We start from the raw sequence: 11,640 nt of genomic DNA, 5'->3' as shown, positions 1-11,640 counted from the left end.
TGTCCCTGGTATCGTTGACGAAAAATTTACGGGGGCCCCAGCGCGGGGGGGGGAAGTGGCCCCCGGGGACCAAACGAAATTTTTCCGTAAAAGTCTAGTAGACCAACATACCATAAAAATTTCTTCATCCTCGGTGCCACGGTTCAGGTAGTTATTTAGGAAAAACTGCATTTTTTTTGTTTTGGGGGGGCCCAGCGCGGGGGGGGAGTGGCCCCCGGGGACCAAACGAAATTTTTCCTTAGAAGTCTAGTGGGGCTACATGCCCACCAAATTTCATGTTCCCCGGTGCTTCGGTGTCCCTGGTATCGTTGACGAAAAATTTACGGGGGCCCAGCGCGGGGGGGGGAGTGGCCCCCGGGGACCAAACGAAATTTTTCCTTAGAAGTCTAGTGGGGCTACATGCCCACCAAATTTCATGTTCCCCGGTGCTTCGGTGTCCCTGGTATCGTTGACGAAAAATTTACGGGGGCCCCAGCGCGGGGGGGGAAGTGGCCCCCGGGGACCAAACGAAATTTTTCCGTAAAAGTCTAGTAGACCAACATACCATAAAAATTTCTTCATCCTCGGTGCCACGGTTCAGGTAGTTATTTAGGAAAAACTGCATTTTTTGGGGTTTGGGCCTAGCGCGGGGGGGGAGTGGCCCCCGGGGACCAAACGAAATTTTTCCTTAGAAGTCTAGTGGGGCTACATGCCCACCAAATTTCATGTTCCCCGGTGCTTCGGTGTCCCTGGTATCGTTGACGAAAAATTCAGTAAGGTGACAAAAAAAAAAAAAAAAAAAACTTTGACAATCCCTATATGACCGCTTTCGCTAGCTACGCTAGCGGCGGTCATAATAAACAGGGTGTGCTTTCTGGCTCTCCATTTCTGTGAACTTTTGGAGCACGTCTCTAAACTTAAACAAAACTCAGTGAATACTATTCACCCAGGCATGACCTATATATCTTTATAATCATTTAATTGTCTGCTTTTAAATCATCTAATTCAAAACTAAAACAAATATTCTCTGTTTATGTAATCTGCATGAAAAGAGAGAGATGTCAGTCGTTCTCATTACAGCTCATTACAACTCATTATATGCTAATGTGATCACGCCCACGGAGAGCACGCGCTATTCAAACGCAAATGATCTGAGGCAATCCATGCAAACGTGTCAACGCCCACGTCAACTCGATAAAACACATCAAGTTTAATCAGATTAATGTAGGGTACTTGTTTACGCCGTCTCGCGACGCTGTGAGGAATAATACTATCTTATTAATAATCCTGAAAAATTTACCTCAGAAGTGCTGGTAGTTTCATTTCGAGGAGCAACAGATCCAGCTGAGGAATAGTAAGTTCTTTATTCTTAAATGCTTTGTTCTAATCGCAATATGGAATAGTGTATGTAAACCGCAGGAAAAAAAATCACATTTCTGTGTGTGAATGAATGAACGGCAGAGATGCGCGCTGTTGTTTACTACAGCTCGCAAAAATACTGTTTAAATATGAATCGCGTTTCTGTGTGTGGATGAATGAATTGCTTTTACCAAACTATATTGCAATACTAAGATAAGTAAAAATCGACTGAAATATGTTGAAATAAAATGTCTTTGTATAACGTCGCTGTCGGGCGGAAACCTATTCAATTTAGTCAATTTCATATTTTTTCACAAATCGATGCTATTGGTCAGTCCCCACGTGGGTCTGTTATTTTTACAAATTATTAACCAATCTAAAGTGTTGAAAATAGCTTGAGAGCAAATCTCTTAACTCCATTGGACACTTCAACTGTCTGAGAATCCTCGTAACTCCACCTCTTCTTCACTTCGTGGGCGGCAGAAACTTCGCAGCATTTTGTCTCCTCAGCCCTCAAGATTTAACGTCTCCAGAAATCCTCGTCAAGCAACGTCCTCTGAGGTAAATCTTTGAGGTAAAATATATTATATATAACAGTTTTATCCCGATCTTGAAGTAATGGTAGTGCTAAGGTGTAACGTTAATGCATCATTTCTGAGGATGCTAGATTTTTCTTTCTGCTAGCTCTAGCATTGGACGGTAGCTATCTTGTTGATTGAAATCTTCCATGGTTTTGTTTCTGACGAGAATAATGAATTTAATGCACAAATTGCCTGCCGTTGACTTACTTAGTCACTATGCATTGGTTTTGTCGTCATGTTTGGTGAGATAGCTAACCTGATTTTCGTGGGGCTTTAAAGAAAATAATAATCGCGACCCCCGCTAGTTCTGCCGCTCGTCTGAGGAACAACATAATTTAATGTAACTTACTATGTCAGGATTGTAGCTTACAATGTTAAGGCACGCCGTCATGTTAAACAAGTAACCTAGCCTTTGCCGTAGGGCTGGATGATTAATCGAAAAGTAATCGAAACCGAAATTCAGAGCCTATAACCGACGTAATTTTACCAAGGCGGTTATTTCGTTTTTTTAATCCTATTAATAATACCACCAATCTGTTTCAACACTTGGAGCACAATCACATTACCGAATATGAACAGTGCAAACAGTGCATTTTATTCAATTGTTTGAAATATTTAATAAATAAGCATTAATAGCTATCTGTGTGTTTCCTTATTTTAGAATCACAAAGATATGATTATGCACTCTTTCATTAGAAAAAAATAACTGTGAACATATTTACAGTATAAGCCTTGCCATTGACATATGAGAAAGAATTTTTTTTTTAAATAATCGTTCAATAATCATAATCGAGGTAACTTGTGCGATTATGATTTTAGCCAAAATCGTCCAGCCCTACTTTGCCGTCATGTTCGTCACAATCTGTATTGTAAAAGCGCTATATAAATAAAGGTGACTTGACTTTAAGCAAGCTAGCTGGCTTCTTGCCTCGTTATCATACGTAAACATGCCGTATAACTTAGGGAAATGATCATTAACCTTTATTCATTTTTTTTTTTTTGCAGCAACCATGTCTGTGTCCTTAAAGGAACTCTGTCAGATGGTCAATGTGCCATATGATCAGGCAAGGGCTCTAATGGCGAGTGAGAGCTCTGATGGAGAGAGTGAGAGCTTTGATGGAGAGAGTGAAGAGAGAGAGGAAGCAACAATGGAGGATACAGTGGTGGTGGATACAGTGATGGAGGCTACAGGGATGGAGGATACAGGGATGGAGGATACAGTGATGGAGGATACAGTGGTGCATGCTGGTAGAGTGAATTTCTGAGAGATAATCATGATTTCACTTGCCAAAATTTATGATTTTTATGCAGATGGATTTCACAACAATAGACATTTGTTTAAAAAAAATATTCACACTAATTGTACCATGTGTTTGAAAAGATTTATCTGGTGGTCTGGAGGGAGAGGAGGCCTCGCTGCTGGCTCCAGAGCAGGTGCAGTTTGACACGGGTAGGTTAGATGCTGTTCTACAATTTCTCATTGAAGAGTTAACACTGTTGACAATGTATAAAGATGTAACTCATTCATGCACGTTTGGTTTGTGTGTGTATTTTGAAGTTTTCCATGGTGGAAGGGAAGAGGACTCTAATGCAGAGGAAGGCGCACCTCCAAGGAAAAGACTGAGAGCTGAAAACACCTGGAAGAAAGTGATCAACAAGAAAAGAAGAATGGTTGGGAAGTCATACGTTGGAAAACAGAAGCAGAAGGAAACAATGAGGGAGCCACGGGCAATCGGGCCTAGATGTTCATCAGCAGCATGTGCCAAGTCAGCTAAACATCACTGCAGTGCAATCGGCGAGCCTGAGAGGAATAACATTTTCAATGAGTTTTGGCAACATATGACCTGGGAGGAGAAGAGGATGTATGTGCATGGTTTAACCCTCTGAGGTCGACAAACGCGCCGGCGCGTTTTGCTGGATTTTCTCCACATTGTAGCACTTTAAACTTAAATTTCTCCGTCATTTATGGTCATACAGAAAAAATAAATATAAAAAAAGAATCTGTGGTATTTCTACTTTTGTATGTGTCCACTTCCAATCAAATCAAAACATTGTGCTTTTGTAAAATAAGGAAAAAAAACAGTGTGTGCGTTCTGCCTCTCCGTCGCGGTGAACTTTTTTTTCTTGAGCACGTCTATAAACTGAAACAAAACTCAGCGAATACTTGTTACACATTTATGAGCCATACACCTTTATAAACATTTAAGTGTGTACTTTTAAATGATCGGATTCAAAACGAAAACAAATATTCTCTGTTTAAGTAATTTGTATAAAACCAACAAGATTTCCAGCTTCTCAAACGCTTCCTAATTATTTTTAATTCGGCCACGCCCACTCGCGCAAAAGATATTCACATGCAAATCTCCACATGGAACGCGATCGCCCTCATTACCTCAACAACAAAACACTTCACTTCACTTTTCGTCGAGTTTGAAAGACGTGCCTGAGCTTACATTGGATTTACATCAGAAGAAGAAGAACGATATTTGAAGACAAGAAAGATAAGGTAAGAAATTCTTACATATTAGTTTGCTATTGTTGCATAAATTTCACATTGCAGTTGAACTGTTGCTAGATATATGGTGAATATTATAATATTTAGACCCGTGTTTACTGTTACTGTGTTTGTGGATATCTGCTCAAACGTAGATAGGCTATGTATATGGTAGGCCTAACCATAATGTTTTATATTTGATCGCAATCGCGTTTTAATGTATCATATTTTTGATCGCGATCGCGTTTTAATGTATCATATTTTTGATCGCGATCGCGTTTGAATGTATCATATTTTGGAAAAGCAAAACGCTCCAAACGGCTTCATGTTTTTACTATTATCTCATTTCATATTATCATAACGAATGGAAACATTTGAAGTAACATGATAATCAATATATTTTTCTCTAGCTTAGTTGTTACTGAAATCTTTTTGAAAATATATATAGGCTGCTATATTGTTATTATTTTATGCAGCACTGCGCATAGCCTATACCTACAAGGCACAACAAACCTGGTGTTCATTATATATTGTTGGAAACATTTGTGTGAGTGTGTGTATTCTGTGAATTTTAAAAAGCAACTTTAACAAGAAAAATCTAAAATGTATTCCCAAAATCGTGCAGGCCTTTCTCTTGATATCAGTATGTTCACTTTTTTTTTTTTCAGGGCCCAGATGCCACTGAGTCCTGCTGACTTCAACATTCACAGTACATGTCTCTGTACATGAACATGGTAAAGTGAAAATCAAACACCTTAGAAAATGAAAGGTATGTACAATGTTTTTAGGAATGGCACAAAGGTCTCTTTCTTCAATAAGTGCTTTTTTGTTGTGTATCTTTAGATTATGTTGTGTTGTAAATAAATCCAAACAATTTTAAAAGCCATTCTTTTTTAAATCTCCTCATTCTTTGTGCAAGGTTGGTCAGAATGATGGGCCCTGATAAGCTCCTAATAGGGCCATTAGGGAGGTTCTTTGTCTTTCTCAGGTGTGGAAAGCTTTCATATTAATGAGGTGATCCGCCCCTTCGCATATTGCTTTCTAACACAAAACACGTCGTAAAATTTTTAAATCAATATATTGTCTTCTCTGAATGAGCAGTCAGGGTGATTCTCACATCGTTTTGGAGCAAATATTCTAGGCTACGTGATACAATTTTCAAAAGTCTTGTGAAGAAATAATCAGTATGGGTTTCATGACCTTATTTCAGTGAGAATTTATTTTTGTATTTTCACAAACCACGCATAAATGTCATTATCTCAAAACTACAAACTTTTACATACATGCTGCTGATATATTATTGTAGCAGAGTTTGTGCTGAATACAGTGTAATTAGACTTTAGCCATGAAAATGTCACAAGTAACAGAAATAACCACAAATGTCAGAGCATGTCAGAACACCTCCAGGGCCCAGAAAACAGCTCAGACCTCAGAGGGTTAATTGATGTGGTCCCCGTGCAAAGGAGAAGGGGGGCTGAAAATTCTCGAAGATCAAATTCCTTTTTTTTTTTTTTACGGGTCAGCGGGCAGAGAAGACGCGTCTGCAAAGGTATGTTTTTGTCTACCCTAGGAATAGGCGAGTGGTCAGCCCTTAACTGGGCAAAGGAGGGACACACACAAGCAGACACAGAGGGACAAACACACAGCAACGCACGTCGTTCAGTGGCAGGCCATGAATTCATACACAGCTTTTTACAGGACCTCCCAAAGGTGCCCTCACACTACTGCAGATCCACAACATCCAAACAGTATCTGGAACCTGTGTTTCAGTCGATGGCTGATCTGTATGCAGTGTATTGTCGCGCTGCAGCAGAGAAGAATGTAACACCTTTGTCAAGGCAAGTGTTCACAGATGAGTTCAAGCGTCTCAACCTAGGCCTTTACCACCCAAAAAAGGACCAGTGCAACATCTGTTGTGCTTTCAAGACCGGCAACTTACCTGATGACGAGTGGCAGCACCACCTCCTGCAAAAAGAAGAGGCCCGCGCCGAAAAGTTGTCTGACAAAAGCATGGCCAGCAACAACACTATGGTCTTATGTATGGACTTACAAGCCCTCCTTTTGTGCCCAAAGCTAAAAGCCTCTGCCTTGTATTACAAAACAAAGCTTGCAGTTCACAATTTTACTGTGTACAACATGCTGACTCACAGTGCCACATGTTATGTCTGGCATGAAGGTGAGGGATCCCTGTCTGCCAGTGAGTTTGTTTCATGCATTGTCAACTACCTCTCTGCACACACTGAGCCTGACACATTTATTCTGTGGAGTGACGGCTGCGGGTATCAGAACCGGAATGCAGTTCTAAGCAATGCACTTCTTCAGTTCTCTATGAAGAAAAACAAAGTCGTCATTCAGAAGTACCTTGAGAAAGGGCATACTCAGATGGAATGCGACTCCGTTCACAGCGTCATCGAGAGGCGTCTGAGGGACCAGGATGTGTATCTCCCAGCAGAGTATGTTAACCTGATGAAGAAGGCCCGTGTGAAGCCTCATCCATATGAAGTCAAGTACATCGACCACACCTTCTTCCAGGACTTCACCAAGCTGAGGCTCTGCAAGTCTCTGCGCCCTGGAGTAAGGCCTGGTGCCCCTACTGTCCACGATATCAGAGCCATCAGGTAATTACCAATGTAAATCTTATGCATGACATTATGATGTTGCATATTATTTTATGAAATCTTACAGTGATTATGATGTTGTGTTATATTTTGTGCTATTAGGTACAACAACAATGGAACGATGGACTTCAAAATCAACCACTCTGATGACTGGCATCCACATCCAGGTCACCAACTCCGAAACTCCACCTCAGACAGCCACACAGTCACCCCACTCTATTCAGACCGCCTGAAGATCAAAGAGCTGAAATTCAAACACCTCCAAGACCTGAAGGAAGTCATCCCAAAGGATTTTCACAGCTTTTACAACAATTTGCTTCACTAGCTTAGAAACTTGAAACTTGATAAGAAACTTGGTGAGTTTCTTTCTTCTGCTGAACACAAAGGAAGATATTTTGAAGAATGTCAGTAACCAAACAGTTAACTGGACCCACTGACTTTCATAGTATTTTTTTTTTTCCTACTATGTAAGTCAATGGGTCCAGTTAACTGTTTGGTTACTGACATTCTTCTAAATATCTTCCTTTGTGTTCAGCAGAAGAAAGAAACTCTTGAAAACAACTTGAGGCTGAATATATGACAGAATTTTCATTTTGAAGTGAACTATCCCTTAACACAGGCAATATGATGGCAATGTAACAACACACACAGAGCACAGATACACGCACACAGACAAGGGCTCACCCTACTCACAAACACAAATACACTCAGTAATGGGTTTAGTAAAGCAAGCCTTGTCTGTGTGCAAAACTGTGCATGCATCTGTGAGGCTCTGTGCGCGTTGTTACATTGCGGTCATATTGACTGTTAATCTGTTAAACTATGATATCAGTTGAGATATCAGATATTTTTATAGTTTTGCTATCAGATATCAATAATATTTATTATTTATGTATTTATGTAATATCTACTTTTTATTTATTATTTATGTATTTATGTAATATCTACTTTTTACTAGGCTTATTAATAGACTTATACATGTGCATTGAAGTTTTTAAATGTATCTGATATAATACTTGAATTAAATTGAATGGTTTGGATACCACCATTAAATTATTGTTTTATTATTTTACTGACTCAGCTTTTATTTTTATTTTACTGTTCAGCTGTTTGGCCTATTTCTAGACTATGCCTCTCTTGGCACTGTGCATGTAAAATAGCAGCAAGTTTTTATTTATGGGAGAAAAAGGGCTGTCTAATGGCGCCAAGTAAGCCTATCTTTGGATAACTCTTGTCTGTTTTTTAAACAATAACGAGTGAAAATAGTTAGGTTAGATACATTTGAGTATCTGTTTTGTTAAAAATCGATAGCTGTAATGCTTATGTGCAGAATGAAGCCTATGAGCCACGAAGGTAAGTTTGCATGCAGATTAGGCTAATTTCTGTCTATTAGACAGCCTAGTCACCTCATCGTTTTTTTGTATTTCATTACTTATAGCTCTTAAACCTTTAAAATAGAGTTTAGGAAGATGTATGTTACCACAGTCATTAGTTTTTGTAACTAGTGAAGCCTTTTCTCGTCAAAAGGCTCAACGCGACCGCCGATTTTGCGTGCAGATTAATTTCCGCCTATTAGACAGCCTGTTTAACGTTTTATTTTGGTATTGCATTACTCATAGATCTTAAACGTTTAAAATAGAATTTAGGAATATGTATGTAACCACAATCATTAGCTTTGAATAGCTCTTAAAGCCTTATCTCTTGTCAAAAGGCTCAACGCGACCGCAGACTTTGATGAACACAGCTGACAGCAGCGACGTCTGTGTCCGTACCATTCAAATCAATGACAGCGTAACCTCGTATCTCCCTGCTTTCAAGTCATAAATCTCGTATCTCCATTTAAACATTATTATGGGGAAATGTTGTGTTAATGTTGGTACACAACAGTATATGATAGCAATATAAGGTATAATACCAACTTTAACGATACAATGTTTAATAACTCAAAAAATATGCAGTTCCCTTTCGTAAAGGGAACTCCCGCTGCATCGATACTCGATACTTTGGGGAATGCCTTCGGCATGAAGCGTCTGAAGTCAACTATGGAACTATTCCAATCTTGATTGGTGCAACGTCACCCGTGACGTCGCATGTGACGGTGATCCGGAAGCTACAAAAGGGTCACAGGAACCAGGAAATGTTAGCTTCTGGTCTTCAGCAAGCGCTCTATGTCATCTTGTCTGTTCTATTTGGTGTTGTTTGTCCCGTGGAAAGAGTATTATTTATGGCAAAAAAAAAAAAAAAAAAGAAGCTATTCAGGCAGTGTGCGTCCCCTTGCCCACGTTATTTAAGCGAGGATGACACACACACGCTTTGTGTAGTTTGTCTGGGAGTGGAGCATGCACGGGCGGTGCTCGAGGGCGCTGTCTGTGCAAACTGTTTTCAATGAAAAAGCTTCCCTCCCGTTTGAGCTTGTTCGATCAATTAGATCAGGCTCGCGTTTCCAGTGCATCAGGTCCCGCGTCTGTTGAGGCAGCGCGCCGCTTGTATGCATGTGATTCGCACGTGGGGCTGGCATATGATACTGAGACGGTTGCGACCCTTTCTCAGTGTTTATTAACCAGCTCCACTGGTCTCGCGCACGGTTCGGAAGCCCGCGCTGCGGCTTCTTCCGACCGTGTTAAAGACACAGCGTTTGATTTATCTTGCTCCGTGGAGTTAGATATTATCTATTAACACTGAATCACGTGGATAGGGGGATTCGCCACCCCATATTCCCGTTAGTGAGGAGTTGCTGGAGGTTGTAATCAGGGCAGTGGTTAAATTAAATGTTAAATGGCCATATAATAAGCAGGAAGCGACTAAGAAAAATAAAATGAATGAGCGCTTCCTTCAGACCCAGTCACAATCTTCGTGTCAGAGCCTTCCCTTTTTCACTGATCTCCATACTGAGGTATCAAGATTGTGGAAAAATCCATTTTCATCTCAATTATTTTCCCCCATGTATATATTTACTCATCCATTAGGGAATCTAATGAAAATGGTTATTAGGTGATGGCTCGGGTTGAGGAATATTTTGCGAAATATTTTCTCCCCGACATTGCGTCACCCCTGATAGCTCAGACACTTCCCTCCAAATCTCGTACATTGAATTTGTTAGGGAAAGCATATATGGCGGTGGTCGAGCTGGTGCATGCCCACACACGATGGGGTTATTACAGGCATACCTGGCTGACCTCCTCAAGCAGGTGGATGATAACTGGGAGGTCTCACTCTATATTACTGAATATCGTAGAGTATCTGACTTATCTCTCCGTATTATTAAAGAGACGGCCGTCTCTTTAATAATACTATTGGCCGTTCTATGGCAGCACTAGTCGTCTCAGAGAGACATTTATGGCTTATTCGCTTGTGGATCGGGAAGAAAGACAGGGCTTTCCTTCTCGATGCTCCCCTTTCACCTTCTGGCCTCTTTGGCGACGCAGCAAGAACCGTTGTCGAGAGGCTTCAGGAGGCAGAGCGACAATCAGCTATCCCCAGTTGTCAGTCCAGGTCTCATGGGGTTGCTGCCAGGGGGCAGCCTCATGGGACAGCCGCCAGCTCCTCATATTTTGAGAAGGTTTCCTCTCGTGCCCCCCCGTATAAGGCTTGGGGCCAGAAGAAACATTCTCGCACGAAGCTCTCCATACCAAAGACAGGTCTGAGGACTGTCTCTCGGGCTATGAAGGCTTCAACTAAGAGTTCTTGTTGTAACACGCAGACCCTTATGGGCGTTCCCCCAGGAGAGCGAGTACAGGAGGACCGCCCCCTTATGCAGCCCTTAGGAAATCGATGTTTGCTTCCCGCCGCCGATGGCGCTTCGGGACACATCGGCTTCCAGCGAACACAAATCGCAGCATCTGCCCGAAGACGTTGCGGCACTGTCGAGTTCGCCGCCTCTCAGGAGGTCTGTAGAGAGCATATTTCGGTTAGTTCCTGCCAGTTAGCTGCTTCAGGTCACCAAAGCCATTTGGAAATTTATAGCCGAGGCCAGTCTCGAGGGACTGGTCCCCATAATGGCATATTTAGACACCCCGAGGGGTCTTCAAAATATAGCCTAGGGGGTCCTGCTTATGGTGGAGCTAATATACAAATATTATCTACTAAGGGTGGTTCACATGTCGGCCAGCCCCGAGCAGGGTCGGTTTTTGGAACGGGAAGTCTAGTCCCTCTTAACACAGGAAACCTCAAAGTGGGCTCTTCCTTGGTTACGGGAGCCCGGGTTTTACAGCTGGCACTTCATAGTTCCTATGAGGGGGGGAGTTAGGCCTTATTTTGGATCTCAGGGTACTGGATCAACCTCCGAGGGGGTTCAGATTCAAGTTACCGACTGTCAGTCAGACCAGCTCCGAGGACTGGTCTGTCTTGATAGATCCACAAGCTCCTTAACTCCTCTTTCCCTTCTAACCCCATCACAGGAAGTTTCCGAGATCCGCTTTTGGGGGGAAAAGCGCATCAGTTCTGGACTCTTCCAGTCGGCCTAGCCTTATCCCCTCGCACCTTCACTAAATGTATGGACACGGCCCTTGCTCCATTGAGACTTCAGGGGGTCCGTATCTTATAGATGACTGGCTCATTTTGGCTCAGTCAAAAAGAACTAGCAATTCAACATCGAGATGTTGTTTTGCGC

The sequence above is a fragment of the Scardinius erythrophthalmus genome (assembly GCF_964197995.2).
Source record: "Scardinius erythrophthalmus genome assembly, chromosome: 8".
Lineage (NCBI taxonomy): Eukaryota > Metazoa > Chordata > Actinopteri > Cypriniformes > Leuciscidae > Scardinius > Scardinius erythrophthalmus.
The sequence above is the reverse complement of the archived record's forward strand: the minus strand, read 5'-3'. Positions refer to the sequence as shown.